Source organism: Numida meleagris, chromosome 2 (genome assembly GCF_002078875.1).
Source record: "Numida meleagris isolate 19003 breed g44 Domestic line chromosome 2, NumMel1.0, whole genome shotgun sequence".
Taxonomy (NCBI): domain Eukaryota; kingdom Metazoa; phylum Chordata; class Aves; order Galliformes; family Numididae; genus Numida; species Numida meleagris.
This window is the reverse complement of record NC_034410.1, coordinates 43,931,539-43,952,523: the sequence shown is the minus strand read 5'-3', so window position 1 is coordinate 43,952,523 and position 20,985 is coordinate 43,931,539. Positions and strand designations below refer to the sequence as shown.

General features: G+C 38.3%; 1 long non-coding RNA gene across 1 annotated transcript; it reads left to right on the top strand.

Moving 5' to 3' along the window:
• Positions 928-7,155, top strand: LOC110394425. Its single transcript, XR_002435615.1, has 3 exons — positions 928-1,033; positions 4,090-4,456; positions 6,837-7,155. It is a non-coding gene; the product is annotated as an uncharacterized LOC110394425 (long non-coding RNA).

Sequence of the window (20,985 nt, the reverse complement as noted above, 5' to 3'; positions counted from 1 at the left end):
ACAGGAGCTTGGACGTTTCTACTGGTTTGATGGAGTAGAATGAAGCCTGTAAATTGCAAGACATTAACATCTGAGTTAGGAGGTTTCAATCAATCACTGCCTTCTTTATCTTTGAATTCTGTGCCTCATTTCAGTCATTAATATTCTTCCAACCATAAAGGTAACTTTATCATTCTACAACCTCTTGGATCGTCTCTATTTCTGTTCTTAAAAACTCTCCTACATAAGTTTCTCTGCAGTCTCAGAACACTACCCATTTTATACTTTGAAACAAACATTAATTACATCTGAAAAAATATATCCTTTCTTCTTTTCCATACTTTGTAGTTAATTATATGATTATACCTAAAGCACTTCAGTCTTCATATGTATACCATCTCTACTTCGAGCCTGATTTTCTTTAGTAGCATACTACCTTCTGCTGCCCTATTTGGCAATTCTCCTCAGTTGTGGGCGTTAGCTTGCTTCATGAGGTTAAAAAAAGACAATTTACATTTGCATTATAAATTAACAGTTGATAGAATTGCTGTCTTCATTAGAGATAACATGAACATCAGCACTATAGGATTCAATACTTACTGGTCATAGGGAACTTCATAAGTAACCTGAATGATTGACCACACAACAAAAAAATTGTCCAGAAGAAAAGAATGTTAACAACAGTTGCTGCAGGTGAGTTCAAAGCCTGACCTTAGTATACTGTCTCCAATGCTGCCCCACTGGGGACATCCAGGGAGAAATATAAGAACTAGGCAAGTATATGAGATAATTCTCAGTAGTTCCTACATTTGCTTTCTGCTGTGATTTTGCCTTGCGTGAAAGCCTTGTAATGTGGAGAGAAGGACTACCTCCCCCTTATGCATGTTTTCACGGCATCGTTTACGGTTCTGGTATTGTAACCTTGAATTTAAAGTATTTTTTCTAGGTGCTCCCACAGAACAAATACTTAATCACATTGTCATGTGTTGATTTTTCTTACAATTCTATCTTCTGGCCAGAAGAAGGACTCAGTTAACAAAGGACTCAATCTCCAGTAAGTACATCAGCGCTAGAGATTTATGAAAAACATAGTGTTTAAATCAGAAAAGAATTTTAACTTACATTCAAAAAAGCAAATTAAATAAATGAGGAAATACTTTTCTGGAACTTGAAGCAGCTGTTATAAAAGATCTTTCATATACACACCAAGAGTGTGGTAAGCAGAGATTAATACTGGTGTCAGAATTTAACCACTAATGGTTAATATGTTAATGTAGTTGGGACATTGATATAATACAGAAAATACTACTCTTGCATTAGACTCCTCATTTTGATTCAGCTTTCAAGGCTATTAATCCTCATCTAAACTGAAATGCGCAATCTGGTTACTGTTAAATGACTTGCTTTTCACATAGGTGGCAATTTTGCAAAGATCCTGTACTACTGTATGTTCAGTAGGACATGCAGGAAACCAGATAAGGAATGCAAAGGTCAGAGCTCCCATAGATACCACATTAATTTGGGCTACAAGTTTTGTAAAGAGGAACTCTTTCAAGTTGCCAAGTTGATCACTTATGCACTCAATAGTGGAGACTATTAAAGAGGAGTGAAACCCAAATCTTTCTGTCCTATGTAGTAAAGAATAAGACTCTTCATGTTGCTCTCTAACATTTGGCAACATATCAAACAAATGCACCCAAGAAAATTTTTAAGAAGCCAGGATTCCAGTCAAGCACCTGTTGTGTAACTGAAAGAAGATACATGCATCATGAAGAGAGCTGACTGGAGAAAGGAAAATGTTAGTGAAAGTGGAAAGGAGGTGGAGAGAAAATGGAAGAGACTGTATCTCCCTTTGGTCAGTTTTACAGAAGTAAAACTTTTTATTTAGGGAAATATAAACTAGAGCTCAATTCCACACATGGCAGCATTCAGCACCACTAAAGTCTTTTAAGCATCTTTTTTTCAAGATGCAATTGTCAGGTGCCCGAGTTCCTTATGTCCAAACCACGTTTGAGAACAGAACAGCAGCTTCAGTGGTTAGAGAACTTGCCTAAGAATTACAAACAAAGGACTTGATGCACGTCAAAACTTACTTTCAACTCAGAAGAAAGCATATAAAGCTGTACCAATGAACCTCTTATCTCTCCTTGAAAATCAAGTAACATTGTGCTGTTCTCACTTATGAAGTGGCCTTGATAGTTTTTGAATAAAACATGAAACAATGCCTGTAGTACTGAAGTAAAACAAGAGAATACCCTTTTTTCTGCACTATGTGTAGCACATTGGATACCAATACTTTGTCTTATGAGCAGAGACTGCTTTTTATAATGTTCCCTTTGCACATTCCTCTGATAATGTGTAATATTACAGTGTGCAGTCTGCTCTTGGAGCCTGGAAGGCCAACTGTATCCTGGGCTGGATCAGAAAAGGAGTGGCCAGCAGTGGGAGGGAGGTGATTGTCCCCCTCTGTTGGCCTGGGGGAAAGGCTGAGGGAGTTGGGCTTGTTCAGCCTGGAGAAGAGAAGGCTTTGGGGAGTCCTCATTGCAGTCTTTCAGTATTTAAAGGGGCTTTACAAAAAGGATGGAGACTGACTTTTGGTCAGATGGTCTGATAGTGATAGGACAAGGGGGAATGGTTTTAAAGTGAAAGAGGGGAGATTTAGGTTAGATGTTAGGAAGAAATTCTTTACTCAGAGGGTGATGAGACACTGGAACAGTCTGCCCAGAGAAGCTGTGGATTGAGATGATTAGAGGGAAGTCTCTGAGGGCAACAGCATCCAGCAAACAATACGATTCCTCATAATTCCCTGAAATTTTGAGATCTTTGTATGTAGGAATGAATGGGAGAAGTAAACCCTTTGCATGTGTGTGAGATGAGGTTTCCTTTGTGCCAACCTAAAAACATGAAACTGTGTGGTGGGTCCCAGATCAGTCTGTAAGAGGCATCTGGGAGAGACAGAAGTTTCCAGCTGACAAGCTGTATCTTGCCTCTCTGAGAAGGAACACCTGCTGATACTGTATTGGTATTCCCTCTTCTAGTTTAGGAAACAAAACTAACATCTGAAATCACTATATTCACTAGCCCTGATGTAATCTATCCTGACAGTGATGTGGTGCTACTTACTGTAGCATCCTCTCTACTCTGATTTCTAGTGCTCTGCTCTATCCAGGCTCATTCATGTGATACCATTCCCTCTGTTTTATGGGCAAATAGTTCCATGACCTCAGAGATCCTACTCTGACTACAGATTCCCTTATTTGTTTGAACCTGAATTTCTTCCCAAACCATTTGCAGCTCCCATAGATTGCAAGGACAAGTGAAAGGCTGGAGAAAGTTAGAAATGTAGGGAGCAGAGGAAATGGTACAGGGTCTGCTGCCCCAAAGGAAGAGAGAGAGAAGCAGTTCCCAGACATAAGTATTCTAGAAAGATGTAGGTGTTAGTAATGTTTACCCTGTGGCCAGGACCTTCTAAGTGAGGTTGGGTTTGCACTGTGAAAACCCAAAAGAAGGGTAAATTTCCAGGCTTTCCTCTGTTTTCCCCTGAAAATCTGTCACAACCTGCAAGTACTGCCAGTATTCTCCAAGCAGCTGTGGACATCTCTGTCCCCTTTTTCACCACAATACCCTATCTATTCAGCTCTCCATCTCTCAACCATTATACCTACCATTCTTGTAAGAAAACTCAGAACCTGCAGTATGGATTGAAACACAAAGAATGTCTTTGCGTAGAACCACAGTAGTCATCTATTTTTAACCCCAAAGAACTTCAAAAAAAGGAACCTCCCACCTATACCAACTGCCATAATCTCCGCTTGGCTGATTCTGAGACTTATCAATGATTCACCCTGTAAGATCCTTAAAAAAAAAATCTCCCAAGTGAAAATGAATTATTGTCCAGGGCACTCAAATTTAAGATCTAGTGGAGTTCAGACCATCCCAGTAAATAGTAACAAAGCAGTAAATATGCCTAAGACATACATAGATAGTATCTGAACTCACAAAGTGTATCCAGTGTTTGTCTGTTGTCTTGAACCCTTCTCCCATTTCCACTCCTTCTGTCTTCATCACCCTTGTGGTCTTTTTTTCTAACACACAGCTCTTTTTCACTAGAGAGAACAGGGAAGGAAGCAAACAGGAAATGAAGAGGTGAGGAAGACTGCCTGAAAACAGACCTGTGGAAGAAAAGAGAATAAAAATAACAAGGAGAGAGAATGTATGAGAAACAGATGCAGAAAGCGAATATTGATCGTGGACTATGTGGTCCAAAAGCCTTGCATCAGGCTTCAAAAGAGGGGAGACAGAAAATGAATGAGAAGCCAGTTAGAGAGAACAGCTCTGAGAGTCCTTGCAAGAAATGAGATCAAGGAAAGTAAAAAAGATGCGATGAGGAACACTACCAAGAAAAATCAGCTATTCTTTCAATATTCAAAGATTCTGAAGTGCACAAGTGGTATCTGCCATTGAAAGGCGTATGAAGGTAATTCCCTAGACATGGATTACGTAGTGCTTAAATTTGACCTGCTGTTTAATACCTTTGCCTTTTAACTCATCACTAGCTCTCTAATCAATAATTTAAATACCGTTCCCTGGAAAAGAAACATATCATAGTTACATTTACTCATGATGTTTATTGGCAAACATGTTGTGCAAAGCCCTACAAAGTCAGCGTGAGGGCTTTATGTAAAACACTTAATGGAAAATGTCTGCAATTGTAGCTTTCTATTAAGGAGAACAGCTATTGCAAACAGACTTCATGATGCACAAATAACAAAAGTCTATTTGTTTTCTGTACATTTGATATTATCATTTATACAATCCATGTAGAGGTGATCTCCATTTTTAGTAAGAAGATGTATTTACCCTAAATCCAACAAGTGATTTACACACAGCAGGTTCCTACTAACCTGGTTTGGATGCGTTCTGCATCTGAGAAGTATTCTATAGGAGCTATCTTAAGTGAGTTTTTTTTCAATATGTAAAGGGAGCTTGCAAACAGGAAGAAGATTGACTTTTCACACAGTCTGACAGTGATAGGACAAGGGGGAATGATTTAGAACTCAGGGGAGATTTAGGTTAAATATTAGAAGGAAATTCTTTACTCAGAGAGTGGTGAGGCCCTGGCACAGGCTGCCCAGGGAAGCTGTCCCATCCCTGGAGGGGCTCAAAGCCAGGTTGGATGAGGCCCTGGGCAGCCTCGTCTGGTCGGTGGCAGCCCTTCCCATGGCAGAGAGGTTACAACTAAATGGTCTGTAAGGTCCCCCCCAAACCAAGCCATTCTATGATCATCAGCAGACAAATTAGGTCAAAATAGACAAATAGGTCAAATGTACTCTCACAACATAAAAGCAAAGGCATCTTTAGTTAGTCTTGATTTTTAAACTGAAAAGACAAATTTGTATATGATTATGCAGTGAAAATCCATGATGTGCCTGCTCCATGCAGCTTACTTAATACCTTCCAGTCAGTACTACTGATCAGCTGCCAAAAGTATTTATGATGTTTTCTTCTTAAGCTCATTCACTACCTCATTACCAAACAGACTTTAATGCTCCCTTGTGAGACAGAGCTCACTGTGCCAGAATCTGATAGAAGGATGGAAGGCAGTTGTATTTCTTCACCTTTTTTTTGCTTTCACAACTCACTTTTACCAGAAGAAGTGAGACAGACCTTTATCACTACAAATTTGCCTCTGTTTTAGTCTTCAGACTGTTTAAGACAAGGATGACATTGGCTGATAAACAATTGTGCATGTGTGTTTGTGAAAGACAGAGAGCGAGGAAAATGTGTGTTTCAAAGATATATTCCAAGCAAATGAAAAACAAACTGTATTGTGTTATAACAAGCCAGCCAATTATAGTTTGCACTGTACTCAGATAAATCCATGTTATGGTCATAGGGGACCCAGATTAATCAATCACAGTACATCTACCTCACATAGGTTTAAGAAACTCCTGGTGTTTCTTTATTATATGTGATGGACTGTTACTAGAAAAGTATCACTGTAGGCCAAGGGAAGCGCTGCAGGCTGGGACCTTCCAGAGACAAATAGGCTGCCTAGAGGTTGAATTATTTTCTTGCTCAATTGATATCCACGCTGAGCGGTATCAAAGCAGATTTAGATTTTCTAACTAGAGAAATGGAAAGCAGATGAAATACAACAGGACATACTGAAACATTTCTTGATCAAAGATAGTTTGAAACTTGGGCAAAATCAGAACCAAAAAGATTCAATGTGCTGCCTGTCCTCTGACTCTGCCTAAGTTAATTGCAAACTCCTGCTGATTTCAATATGATCAAATTTTCTGACTGCACCAGTAGAGCAAGGCATAGAAGATAATAACCTGGCTTATAGATACAAATAAGCTAAAATTTTATATTATAATCAGTTCTCAAGTAATTTAAACCAAGTTTGAAGTCCCACAGACACCATTTGTGCTAGGAACGTTTCACATCCATTACAGGTGATATCATACATCCTAAGTGTCTCTGTTGCCATTACATCAAGTTAGCATTTATACTGTTTATACACAGAAAACAGTATTACTTTACAGGAGGCTTAAGCAGTACACAACAATATATGATGTGGCTATAGCACAACATTCTCTCTGAGGTAACGCGAAAGTTCTGAGGTGAACATTGCTCAACAAAGAGTATGAATATGAGCAGCATATTTACTGAGAGTAACAACCTTTTTTTCATTTTTTTTTAATATGTGCAGTACGTTATAGATTTTTTTCAAGAATAAGATTTTAAAAAGTCTCAATTTTCTGTTTTTTTCCTCCTGCTTTTTATTTTTTTATTTTTTTTATAAGACTCATTATTTCGTGTTTTCAACTTTTAAAGTGACTGACTTGCAGGTGACAAGTGACAACATGCAAGGCAACAGCCTCAAGTTGCACCAGTGGATGTTTTGACAGGATATTGGGAAGAATTTCTTCAGAGAAAGGGAGGTCAAGCATTGGAACAGGTTACCAAGGTAGGTGGTGGAACCTCCATCCCTTGAGATGTTCAAGAGACATGTGGACATGGCTTTTAGGGACATGATTTAGAGGTGGACTTGCAGTGTTAGGTGGATGGTTGAACTCGATAATTTTAAGGACCTTTTCCAAAATAAATGATCCTGTGATTCTTTGAAATTGATTAATCCAGTACTTAACAAGACAGAAAACTATCCAGTCATTTGAAATCTCTAATGAAGATAAGTCAAAATCTCTTATTTAGAGTAAATTTTAGTATCTCTCTGACCATTATTTGGCTGTCAGCAGTAATCCATCAAATACTATTCACCTATGCAGTATGGGAAATAATCACAAGATGATATATAAGATGGAGATTCTGTGCAGGACATTTCCAGATTCTGACTCCTAGGGCTACAATCTTGGCTGAATTGTTCTTTTTATGTTCTATTTCTATTGCTGCAGGTAGATAAATAACTACAATGTGATACAGTTGCCTACACGGAGCTGTACCTTAACCCACGAGGACTTTAGCAAAGATTCTCAGAGATGAGAAAAGAGATGTGTAACTGTAGTAATGTGATATTTGTAAAGCCTCTTCCATCACTAACCACCTCTCGCCCCAATATTTTAACATTAAAACTTTCCTAGTCTGACTCTCATACAATTTCCTTTGAAGTCAATATCATGCTCTTGGTAAAATGCTGGAAAAGCATCAAACTATTTCACATCCCTTGAACATGTATGTATGTGTATTACATAGATTGTCTCCTGCTTCTACAATAAATTAATTTCAATCTGTTTCAAAAATGCAGAGATTGCAAGAAAGTGTGGATGTCCACTGTTCCAAAGCAGGCATCCATAAGTTATTTATGGGCCGTCCTCTGCTCAGACAATCTCTATGAAACAAGTAGAGCCATGTCCACCTAGGGTCAAATGGGATCTATTCTCCCATTTGAAGAACATACTATTTTGTGCTGATGAACAGCAGAGAAGCTGGTAAGCCAAGACATTTCTGATGCTGTGACATCATTAACAAATAATTTTGATGTGATAAAATAATAACTGATGCAAATCTTTTTCGTATTCAGTTTTCTTTACAAGTATATGCCAGGTTTACTTCACTGCAAAGCTCTTGAATTCAATTTCAGTGTTGCTGGGTCAAAACACGGTGAAACCTTCAGAAGCACAATGTAGTATTTTTAGGCCAAGTTTTCGTTTTGATTCAGTCTTAAAGTACAAGAAAATACATTGAAAGCGGCAAACAAATAATACTCTAACTCTTCAGGATACAAGCTCCGCTAAATATAGGAAACAATATAAAGCCTTGTACTGATCAGAAGATGATGTTTAAGAAAGAGGTTACATTGGTCTTACTTCTTATTACCAGTCTTAAACAATTATTTATGATGAGTGGAAATTTCCCCTGGCTGATGCATTGTTCTGTTTCTCCTCTGGGTCACAACAATTTATTTCTAATATTTTAACAGTTGCAACATTAATACTTAGAAATACAGGTCTTCAGCACTAGTAAAAACCTCATTTGCAATGTGCATCATTTCCAAGAACAAGGGTGCTACAACTTTGAGGTCACTTGGACTTGTAAGAAAACAGCACAAAGATAAAACAGGAAAGTTGTGCAACTCACATGGCCCAGAACTACATGAGCATGTAGGTCAGGTAACAGAGGGCTACTGCTGATTATGAGAAACTTTTCCAACACTTCATAGTCAGCCTAGTGCATCTACTTTGCCAACTTCTCTACTAACAATCCAGAAAACAAATTGCACACTTAGAAGCTTATCTGATACTTTTTACTCTTGCAAAGGATAGATAAGTACAAGTGTTTAGTTTGAACTATATTTTATCATACACTGAAAATCTGTATAATTCTGAGAAAAAAAAAAATTAGGAGAGCTGGATTCTGGATGCACGCTTACATTAGTATAACTTTGCATTTGCTCTAATATAATTTCAGATTAAATAGAATATTGGTAACCACCATTTATTTACAGTGCTTATACCAGAGTTGACTATATTTTAACATTTTTAGTATATCCCCTTGGAGAATTGCTTTATTTCCACTTTCTTCTTTTTTATTTCTATTTCTGAAAATTTTAGGAAAGGATATTCTATAAAAGGATGTGACACGGTCTCTTTTATTCTTCATTCAGTTCACTTCCTCAGGAATGGTAAGTTTTCAAAGAAATGGTGTGCTGGAAGAATCTTTAAGTATCATCCAGTGTAAGCACCTGCACTGAGGAAGACTTGAAGCAAATATGATGGCTGATGCTAACAGATAAAAACCCAGTCTTAAGAACAGCTAAGGTGACTGCAACTTGTCTTGATCAGAAGAGATTATAAATCCTTGATATGCATATAATATTTTCATACTTCTTGCTTAGCATTAAAACATAGCCCAAGCAGCTGTTTCTACAAATGCTTCACCGGATTAAATAAAGCAATTATCTGTGACACAGACAACCTCAGTAAACTCTAGACTCTTTCATATTCAACACCGCATAGGACTACATCAAAGGAGTACCATTCCCGTCACTCACTTTCACTCAGGATTAAGCATTTTCTCTCTGTATAGTTGATCTTTCAACTCCCTAGTGATAATGACAGAACTTTAGCCCTAATCCACTGATGTGATATCTTCTTGTGTGTCAGTCTCTTCTGAATTCCTGCACATTTTGTAGCTGAATGTGCACAGAAGTCCCCTTAGCCTCAAATTAGGGACTCATCTGCCACCTTAAGTTCAGCTGTTTTTTCATTTTCTTTGCACTCTGTCTCTTCCAAATCCATCCAGTATGCCATTTCCCTATCACCAGCTTATCAGGTGTCCATGATAGCCACTTTATTTGGTTGTTCAACAACAACAAGAAAAAGACTATATCTGTTTCCTTATTTCTATCTTCCCACTGTGTAGTCCTTTTGCCCTCACACTAAAAACAAACTAACTTTAGATGTTTTCTCAGTGCTCCATAAGAACTACCTACAACTTTTTGTTCCAGCATTGGAAGATGGAATTTTTTCATTTCCCACACCTTAATTCTTTCTTAATTTTGAGATTGAACTCCATCTTTCAACTGAGGTCATCCCTTGAGCTACAGTGCTTTAATTCCCTGAGCCGCTGGATTAATTGGAAACAGGAACAACAACTTTTTCTTCAATAGTCAAAGCGTTACTAACAGAAATCAGGTCAGGTCTGATGATATCAAACTGTATGGCTCAGCATTTTGGCTTTGTTCTTCTTAAAGGCTTCCCGGGGCTGGCAAATGACATAAGGATTTCTCAACAGTCATTCACACAGTGCTGCTGCCCTTGGTGAGACCTTGCTCCTCTTGAAGCACTTGGAAATATAAAACAGGTACTCTAAAGAAAGATATTTTCACTTAGTTACACTTTTTGTTTTACAGTGCTTCCACCATCCTGTTTAACAGTCTTTTATCATCCTGACTCAGTAGGAATGAAAATATTAATTAACTACAAACCATGACACAGAAAATTCAAAATATACAATTGCTCTCTTAGAGCTTTAATTTTTTTTTTTATTTATTTTTGGGCGTATTATGTTTTATAAGACAACTTGAAGCATTTCTGAAATCAACTATGATACAGAATTTTTGAAAAGTTCTATGTCCTTTGTATCTTGCCATGACATAAACTGCCATTAACTTCCTGACATGCCAATTACTAAAGAAAAACATTTGTTCCAGTAGGACTATATTTATGTAGACCAAGGGCTACAAAGAGGCCTTTTTTGCCCTCAAAGTCATCATTGAAACAGATACCAAGTCTAGGGTCAGGTCTGTGCTCACTGCAAAAGAACATGCTTTAATTACAAGATGACCAATGGACGTGAGATAAATATAATGCAGCCAAAGCACCTCTGATTATCCACTAAGTAAATCTAATCATTTTCCATGGAATGTATTAAGTACTGGCCTTTCAGCTGTGTTCTTCCTTGCGGCAGCACATGTAATGACTAAAAGGTAAGAAAAACACTATTTTCTTTAATAATCAGAACAAGGAATGAGAAATTACACTGGACAGCAACAATTCAAAGTTACAAAAGTGAACAACAAAACATCTGGAGTACTGGGTCCTGTCCAGGGCCTCTTGGTGCAAAGGAGAGATGGAGCTACCTGAGAAAGTCCAGAAAAGGGCCACAAAGATGCTTAACAGTCTAGAGCATCGCTCCTATGAAGAAAGGCTGAGAGAGCTAGGACTGTTCATCCTGGAGAAGGCTCATGAGGAATCTAAGCAATGTCTATAAACACCTGAAGGGATGACTCAAAGAGGGGAGAGACAGGCTCTTGTAAGAGAACAGGCAATGGGCACAAACTGAAATATGTGAGGCTCCCTCTGAATATCAGGAAGCACTTCTTGACTGTGTGGTTAAAGCAATGGCACAGGTTGCCCAAAGAAGTTGCGGAGTCCCCTCCTTGGAAATGTTGCCTGGATGTAGTCCTGGTCAAGCAGTTCTAGTTGGAAGCTGCCTGAACTGAGAGTTGGACCACATGATCTCCAGGGGTTCTTTCTCACCTCAACCATCCTGCAGTTCTGTGATATGTTGTCTAAAAGTTCTGCTAGGCATCTCTCAAACCAAGTGTGATATCAGATCAGGATTTAGGTCATTAACAGAGAGTGAAGGATATACCTCTTCTCAACATCACATTCTTCATTCTTAGTTTCAGCATCCTAAGCAGTTTAATCATAATAAGAAATGGATTAACCACTACCAACTCATTTTATCATTCTGTTTACACTGACAGCTATGACTTTTTATGACAGTGTTTCCAGGCCATTAAAAACAGGTGTTTTGCTTTGGTTGTCAAGGCAGAATGAAGCAGGCACAGTAAAGCAAATAAATGCTGATTGATCCAATTTGTATAGTTGTAACACAAAAAGGGTGTATATTTCATGTATTAAAGAGGGCATGACACAATCACTGTTACAAGTTGCAGACTGAGTCTAACACAGAGAATTAAAGTGTGACCCCTTCCTAAAAAGCTGGGAGAACATCCACCTGGTGAAACATACATCTGATGCTGGCTTCACTGAAAGCACAGTGATTGTTTTTTTCCACAGGCTTATAGTTTTGCCTTCAGAAGTGTTTATGTTTTATACTAGCTACATCTTTTTGAAAGGAAGCTGCATCCAATAATATTTACTGTTGTATTACATTTCTCCTTTGGGTCTGGCAATGAGTACAGCAAATGAATGATAGGAATATGTTGTAGTACTACAATCAAGTACATCTTAACAGAGGTGATTAGCAGTCTAACTGGTTTTCCTAAACAGCATTGCTAAGACATAGGTGCATCTGCACTTAAATTTGCAGTCTGAAGCTGCACAGACATCCTCTAAATTCTCTTTTCAAACACAGGATCGGAAGTGATTGTAACTTCTTCAGCATATGGAAGGCACAGGCAAGCAGAGGGTGCTACTTCTAGTTTCTGTTTTTAATCACTCAGGATTACTAAGGCATACAAGTGAGAGAAAAAATTAATCTACAGCTTTATTTTCCATAAAGTCAAAAAACAAAAATTTGTGCAAAACATTTATCTATTGAAAGAGAAGTGCTTCAGAGAGTTGTGCTGATGTCACTGACTGTTTTTAGGATGGCTACTCTGGTCCATGCTCAACAGCAGCCTTCCTACAACAATGCAGAGCCTCTGATCACTGTGCCACAAATGGCATACTGCAAGCTTGAGCAATTGGGCAATGTGATGGCTAAGCAGCCCCAAGTTTCCCTCCATCTTGCCAAGAAAGCAGGAGAGCCTAGGTAGTGCTGTTTGCAAAGCACCTACAGAATCCAGGAGAATATGAAATGTTCACACAGATATCTGTCCACATCACCGGGACTATTGGATATGTAGAAACTCAAAAAAACTCTGAAGGAGGGAGAAACGTTTTGAAATTTTTTCACTTGATTCTATAGCAGCTTGAAGCAAAATATGTGGATTTCTCTTTCCATGGAACAGAACTGCCTTTTCTAGCTATCCTTATTTTCTAAAAAGTGCAAGCCACATAACATTAAATTCTACTCTTGAAATAGATGAAACAAATTACATGTGGTAAGGCTAGTATTTAGCCAACATGGATTAATATTTTTTAATTTTCTTAAAACACAGAGACTCTTGGCCTTTGCTTGCCCAATCAAAAAACAACATTGGATAAAAATGGCTACAATTAAAGCTTCAGCATTTCCTTGCTTATCCTTCTGTACTGTTAGTATGGGTGAGAACGATTCCTTCTTCTCTTGGCATTGCACTGCACTGTATACTGACAAGGATCTTTGTACATTTTAATTCACTAGGAAGTTGTGCACCTCCTTGTGTGTCATTAGCTTGTTCTGCTGATGATAAGTGACTCTTCTATAGATCCTTTTGCATTGCTTGCTTACTTATCCACAGTTTGGCCAGACTGATAGTGACATAGCCTAAGGAAGCTCTTCTCAGTAAATCATTGTGTGGGAACAGTATCAGAAACAACATCCAGCAATAAGTTACCATGTTGGTTTCACTCTGACATGTACACTCACTGTTTGAATACACACAGGTATTAAGCTTCATTTGGACTTTTTGCACACATTTATAGGTTACTAGTGATTATGTGAAATAAATACAGATTATGATTCGTTGGGAAATGTTAAAGACAATTTGTGGACATATCCATTTAAGGGAGACATGCAGTTATAGGCAAGAACAGGACTTCAACAGTTTGTTCAAGAATCTAAAAAGCACAGAGCTTTGATGCAGTGTTTGCTCCCAACACAGACATAGACATAAGTTATTTCTTCAAAATTATGACCTGCCTCCATTATCTTCTATAGAAACTGCTGAATACTCAGCACTTTTACAAAATTCAAATAGCTACATACTCCCATTTTTGACAGTTCTTAGTTTAATTATTGTAAGACAAATTCAGCTGGGCTAAACATTTTTTTTATAAGCTTTGTTTTAGAGAGGGTTTAATCTCAATATCCCAATAATAATGTAGAGAAATATATTCAAAGATAGGAAATAAAAAATATTTTCAATCGGATATAATTTTTAGCTTTCTCTACATACAGTGCTTGAAGCACCAAATGTCTCCAAACTTCCTGAAGCAGACTCTTTTTTAAAAAAAATCTTTTTGTTTAAAAAAACCTATGTGGAATACAAACACTCCCTTTCTTCTCTCAGTCTATTTCCTATGTGACATTTTGTTCTCACTTGGTCTACATCTAAGAAAGTAATTTTTCAACATTCTGGAAGAGAATGTTACATTTAAGATGAAGAGATTAACAGAGAGAGTCCTAGATGAAGTTTCTTGCAGGACAAATACATTTCCAGGAGGGCTTGAGGACTAACTTGGTTAGATTTAAACCCAGAGCACCTTAGAAGAGGTTGTGATTGGCACAATTCATCTTCTTAATCGTCACTCAGTATAGATCTAGGAAGGCATTTGATCAGTAAATGGCTGCAAGTGTCACAGATTAACTCAAACCATCTCTCTCAGGAGCTTAAATTAATTTGGTGAAATTCACACTGAATCAGTGAGGAAGACTTGCGAAATCCCTTCTGCCAATGAGCCAAAAGAGGTGATAAATTCCAGCAAAAGTACAACTGCAAACAAGTTTTGGTGGGGATAAATGACTGTTAAATCTCTAGCCATTAGAAGCATCTGCTGAGTAAATGTAAATCTATGCCTTGGTAAACTCTTTCACTGCTTGGAATAGGGCATAATAGTACTGCAATCACACTTTCAGTGGGTGCTTTTCCATTGCTTCTGGCATAGGCTTTAACATTAAAGGTGTTCAGAGACAACAGGAATGGGGGAATCTGGTCAGAAGATGGTGCAAATGAGAACCTCTATGGAAGTGAGTGGAAATAGCAATGACAAACCCCAAGGAAAAATTGGCCCTTGGCATTTTGAGTGAGAAGTTGGCCTTGATTCATGATCAATAAAAAAGCAAATTCAATTGCAACTCATGGCATCCTAGTGAGACAATCTGTCAGACACTCAAACTGTGCTTTATTCAAACACCTACACATAGTTACAGATCAGTTCAGCTCTCTGGGTACTCAAAGCAAAGACTTTCTTTTAGACCAAAATTCTATCCGGAGGAACTTTTCCTATATTGATCATCACACTCACAAGTAGAAAAGATTTGCCTGCTGTCTCAATGTGGTCAGCTAATGAGGTTGTGCAGTTCTACCCTTTTCTGGAACAAATCCTCCTACAACAAGTGATGTGTTAAAAAGGCTAGGAGAAGAATTAATCACAGTTGAAAGATGGACTGGCAGACTACACAGTCTTTCAAGGAGAAAACATTTCTTAATTCTGTTCATCATCTGTCCTGTACCAAAACTTTGCCTTTGAAGCCAACAGAAGCAGATATGAAGTCCCAGTTCTTTGATGCATTTGAAATGAAATAGTCAGAAACACAGTGAATATGTTCTTATTTTTAGAATGTTTCTTCAGAATGTTAGAAAAATTTATCTCAGTGTCCTTTTTAATTGCTGAACACTCCAACAGAACTTGCTAATAGGATACTTCAGTTAAACTGGGATAAGAACAGGCCCTTGCCAGGCAGCCTACCCTTATGCTCAAGCTTTAATTAAAGGAAAAAGACAAGACTTTTGCATTTTGTAGTTTAAATTGCTGAAGCTAGTTACAGTGCTAGTGATGGGACAGCTCTCTTGAGAGCACCAACAATGCTGTCCTCGTATTCTTTTGAAGAACTCCATATTGCTGCCTAATAAGAGTAAATCACAGTTCATCCTGAATACTCTATCATATATTCATATGTAGGGTACTTCACCTTGCCTTTTATTCTGACAAGATACCAAGTGAAATTCAAGCCCATTTAATTTCATTAAAACTATTGCATTTTTTTTTGCCATCCCCCCCCCCCCTTTTCCTGCAGAACAAAACCACAAAGATAAATCTGTGGTTCTTGAGAACACCACTGCAGCATCTGAGAATATTACAGAGAACTGTCTGTCAGGCTTCTTCCCTGTAGCCTCATCTTTCAGGTAATGTGCTAACCACTATTGATATGACTGTAACGTATGTAAAAAAGTACTAAATCATTAAACATGTTGCTTAAGTAGATATTCTGATTCATAAGGTGTGTGGTATAAAAATACTGATGAACAGAATATACTGATTACTCTGTGTGCTACTTTACCTTTTAAGACATTTTGGACATCTCACTTGAGCCATTCAGAAGCATCATTAGGAATGCTGTGTGTCTGGTAGAAAAATAAAAGCGGGAAGGAGGAAGATGGGGTCTCGTGTTAGGGTTCACAGCAGAGATGAGGGGAATGAGAGGCAGACCTACAGAAGTATGCCACCTTAGCAGTCTGATGTCACCTTCCCCAAAAAGGGGCAATTTCTCCCCTCTACCTTTTGTAACAATGTTGTTATTCAGTCTTCCTAGATGAGATGAAAGAGGCAGTCTCATTCTCAAGCCAAAATCTCTCCACGAAGAGTCTGGAGAACCCCACAAGACTGAGAAGCAATATTAAAGATGTGTTAACTATTCTTTTTATGCAGTTTGGCAGTTGTAATAAGGAAAAAAAATTAGCAAACCATGAGAACCTAAAGACAGATAGTGGGAAATGTCCGAAGACTCCAGCAATTATTTATGCTACCAACCCCAACTATAAAACTGATGCACATAAGCTGCAGCAGGCTGGAATTAAAACACCACCTTGTCAGGAAAGCGGTCAATATTACCTTTCCTCAGGGCCTTGGTGCACGTAGAATCATAGAATGGATGAGGTTGGAAGGGACCTCTGGATATCATGTAGCCCAGCCCCCACTGTGAAATGCTTGATCACCTAGAGCAGGTTGCCTAAGACTATGTCAAGGTGGGTTTTCAGCATCTCAAAATATTGAAATTGTGCAGGCTCCACAAATTCTCCATGAGACCTAATCCAGTGTTCAAACATCCTTAGTATAGAAAAGTATTTTCTTGTGTTCTGCTGGAATTTCTTGTGTTCCAACTTGGTTTTGTTACATCTTGTCCTTTCACTGGGCAACACCAGGAGGAGTCACGCTGTCTTTGTTACATCCTCCCATTAGATATTTGTAACAAGGGATAAGATTTTCCCACTCCAATCCCTCTTTTCTCTGGGCTAAATAATCCAAGCCCTGCCAGTCTCTCTGCCATATGAGAGATACCCTTGTACTCTGATCACCTAAGGGGCCCTACACTGAACTCATTCCAATAACTCCATGTCTTTCTTACACTGTTTGCCTTCTTTGCTGGCAATGAATATTGCTGGCTTATGTTCAATTTGTTGTGCACTGAGATCTGTAGGTCCTTCTCAAGAAACTGCTGCTCTGATGTGGAGATTAAATACAGCCCACTAACAGACCTACCTGACTTATCCATTAGATAGTCAATATTGCTGCACTGTTAAGTTCCAGTAAGTGGGCTGTTTTGTTGACATTTTTCAGATAAATTACAGAAGAACCTGGCGTTAAGTGCTAACAGAGACTTAGAGAGAATGTTCTCAGCTTCTGAGTGTCCAGAATCAAAGGAATGCACTTTTCAGACCCACAGGAAGGGCACAGTGGGGATTAATGCAAACTCGTGTGCAGTACTACTCATGCAGTAGTAAAAGGATTCGCATAAATAGATAAAGTCCTTTATAAATAGGTTTGATTGTTCATGTTACCCTTGCCACCCATATGTTAACTACTGAGTAGTTCCATTAAGTATGTCAGTATTCCCACTGGGCTGCCACAAAAAGGATAAATTTGAAGCATTAACAAAGACACTTTCTAAATATCAATACTTGCTGCAGTGTGTGTTACTAGTATGCTTCAGAGCTATACACATTATGTCTGTCATACCTGCAAAATAGCTTTGTTCTTAGTTCACAAAGTAGTGTTAATAATGAATGTTTATTACAGCAGCAGCAAATGGGTTCCTGGAGGCTTTTTCTTCTATTTTAATGGTGGTGGTTTTTGTCTCTTTTTGTTCAAGTTCACACAGAAAAAGCAGGAACATTTAATGCATTCAACAGCGTTCATTCACGTGCAGCTTTATCAAGAGACTCTACAACATCTTACAATAGGAACTTTTAGGTGGCTTTTTTCTTAGGACTAAGAAAAGGCTCTGCAGCATGCACTGCACTTCGCTTTAGATAATATCACTGTCAACCTAGTTTGCACACAGTTAGACTTACAGAAGAAAGCTGGCCAGGGCAAAGGTGCCTTCTCTCCACCTGCTGCTCCTTTCAGTGCAATGAAGAATGTTTCAGTCTGTCAGTACTTACATTCCTAAGGCCAGGAGGGAGCATTTTACTGGGAGCATTTTATGATGGCCCCTGCACAAAAATTCCTGAGTTGCATTCTTGTAAGCTTCATTTTCACCAGCTGTTTTGTAGGACAGTCTGAACTACAACAGGTCAGGTCATCAGGACTTTGCTCACCACTACAGAAACCAAGAATTTTTAAAACATCAAGGAAACTGTCTGCTTTAGCTGCTTCTTCCACTCTGTTTATTAGGTACTGCAGATATTGGAAATACGTAGCATCATCCTTTTGTTATCAAATAGGCTAGATAGCACAGCAAACCAGTCAAAGCAGCAGGGAAGGACATTATGGCATCTCTAGAATACCCACAGATGGTTGAGATGAAGAGATGATACAGCATAGCAAACAGGCGTGTAACTGCAATGCACCACATTATCTGAGTTGATGCTGAGCAGTCATTACTGGTGCTATTTCCCATTTAGAAAACTACCATAGTCTAATGATAAAGTCTATCTTGTTTCAATTACAAAGCAATTGTGAAAGCATAAAAACTCAGTCCTACCATTAAAGTAACTATATTCTAAGGCTTCTGTTTTCAACTTTTTTCTTACTTGGGTAAAGTGTCCCAAGCTAGGCAAAATGCAAACAAGAATCCTTACACTTCAAAACACATCGAGCCACCTGCTCTTAGGATTTTTCTCTGCATTTGAACTCCCACCAGCAAACCACTTTTATGCTTAGAATGTCCAGTATGGTGTTTAGGAATTAAATGATACCAGGTAGAAGTTGTATTTTAATGATAGTGATTATTTTTGTCAGAAATTTATTCTAATGAGGATGCACTGGAAAAGGCTATCGTCACTGGGTACTAGTACTGCTTCACATACATCTTCTTTTCCATCTTTGGTGAGGACAATGTCTTCCTGGGGCTCTCTATAAATGAGTGTGAAGAGTCATATGGAGCTTCAGGAGTTGTATGTAGTTCCAACTTTGCCGTGGGAAATAGCTGGGCTTGACTCACAGCATTGCTTCCACATCAGCACCCAGTTTAGTTCCACCTGTGCTAACTAAAAGCTGGTTTACATCTGACTCTAGACTTGAACATCCTCAAATGCAGTGTTTTTGTACCAACTCCATCTCATATTATTCCTCCACTTTTGAAAGTCCAGCATATCAGGTTCATTGAATGTACTGATAGAATAAAAGATTCATTAAATCAATATACCTTCTCCCACAGCCAAGAAGTGCTAGGGGAAACTGGTTTCATATTAATGTCCTTATTATAAATACTTTATAAGTATTAATAAATCTTTAAAATACAACTTCATGATTAATCAATTTGTAGAGATTTTGAAGTCCAGAAAGTCAACAGCTTTGTCATAAATTTGTTCTGCTGTACCTGAAAATGATACATTATGTAGTGCTCAGGTTTGAAATACCTATTTTTTGTGCATGTCATCGGCAAATCATTTAGAAATGAAACATCAATATAATATTAAAAATGAGAACCTATTCTACTCTAGTGAAGATTCTTCACTACATTTTCATTATATTGATATCAAAGTCCAACCGTTCAGTGCCTCATATTACTGAATCACTGTGTGGTTGAGGTTGGAAGGGACCTCTGGAGGCCGTTTGCTCCAACCCCCCTGCTCAAGCAAGATCACCTAAAGGCAGCTGCCCAGCACCGTCTTCAGACAGCTTTTGAAGATCTCCAAGGAGAGATACTCCACAATATCTTTGGGCAAACTGTGCCAGTGTTTGGACACTCTCATAGTGAAAGTGCTTCTTGATGTTCAGAGGAAACCCCCTGTGTTTGTTTGTACCCACTGTCTGTGGTCTTCTACTGCCAGTTCATTCTCTCCCCTTAGAGAACAGCATTTCGTTTTTTGATGAGAATTTATTCACTTCCGCTCCTGCAGATCTTAAAGATCACTTAACAGAGATTTGTATTCATTCCTGCTCGGTCTGTTCCTTACCATTTTTCCCTGTGTATAAATTTGTATCAGAGTAAAAGCCCTGTCCTTTAACAACATGATCTGTTGCTTCATAACACTGTTCTCAAACATATGAATCCTGGCAGTACATGTGCAGACACAGCTCCTACTGGGAAACTAATGTCCACATACAAGTTAAAACAGCTGGCAATTCTGAATTTTTTATGATAACTGTGATAAACATACTCCCATTAACTTCCTCATCACAGAAAGATAGGTAATACTGATATTTCGATAAAAGATTTTGGTCAAGCTCCATCTCTATTAATTAAACACTCATAAATTGCAAGAACAGGTTATAAAAAGAATATTACATAGATATAATGGCTATTTGTGAAGCAATTAAGGTACTGTGCAACAGTCAATTTCTAAAAACTGAAATGCAAAGTACATATTATATGAAGAGTGAACTGGATAGTGGAGAAACAAACTAGAAATTAGCGGAAAGCAGCCTCCAATTGAAGTACTAAATAGTGGCCCGAAAAATGAAGAGACTCAGACAAGAAGTTGAGCAGAGCTCTTACAATGTTTGGGGCAAAGGAGGTTAATAAGACCCTTAAGGACCACCTTCTGGTCCAAGCAAGTTGTTTTATCTCTGTGTAATGTATCAGTTCGGTGGTTAACACCGAAGTACTGTGCTGCTTTCTTTTTTTAAGGCATAGAAGATAATAAAATCACAACAATCTCTGAAAGTCATTCATAAATTAAGGGAAAGAGCTCATAGTGAAAGACCTGTAGTATATTTTTTGTCTCCTATAGTGTGGCTGCCTCTGAAAGAAAATAGT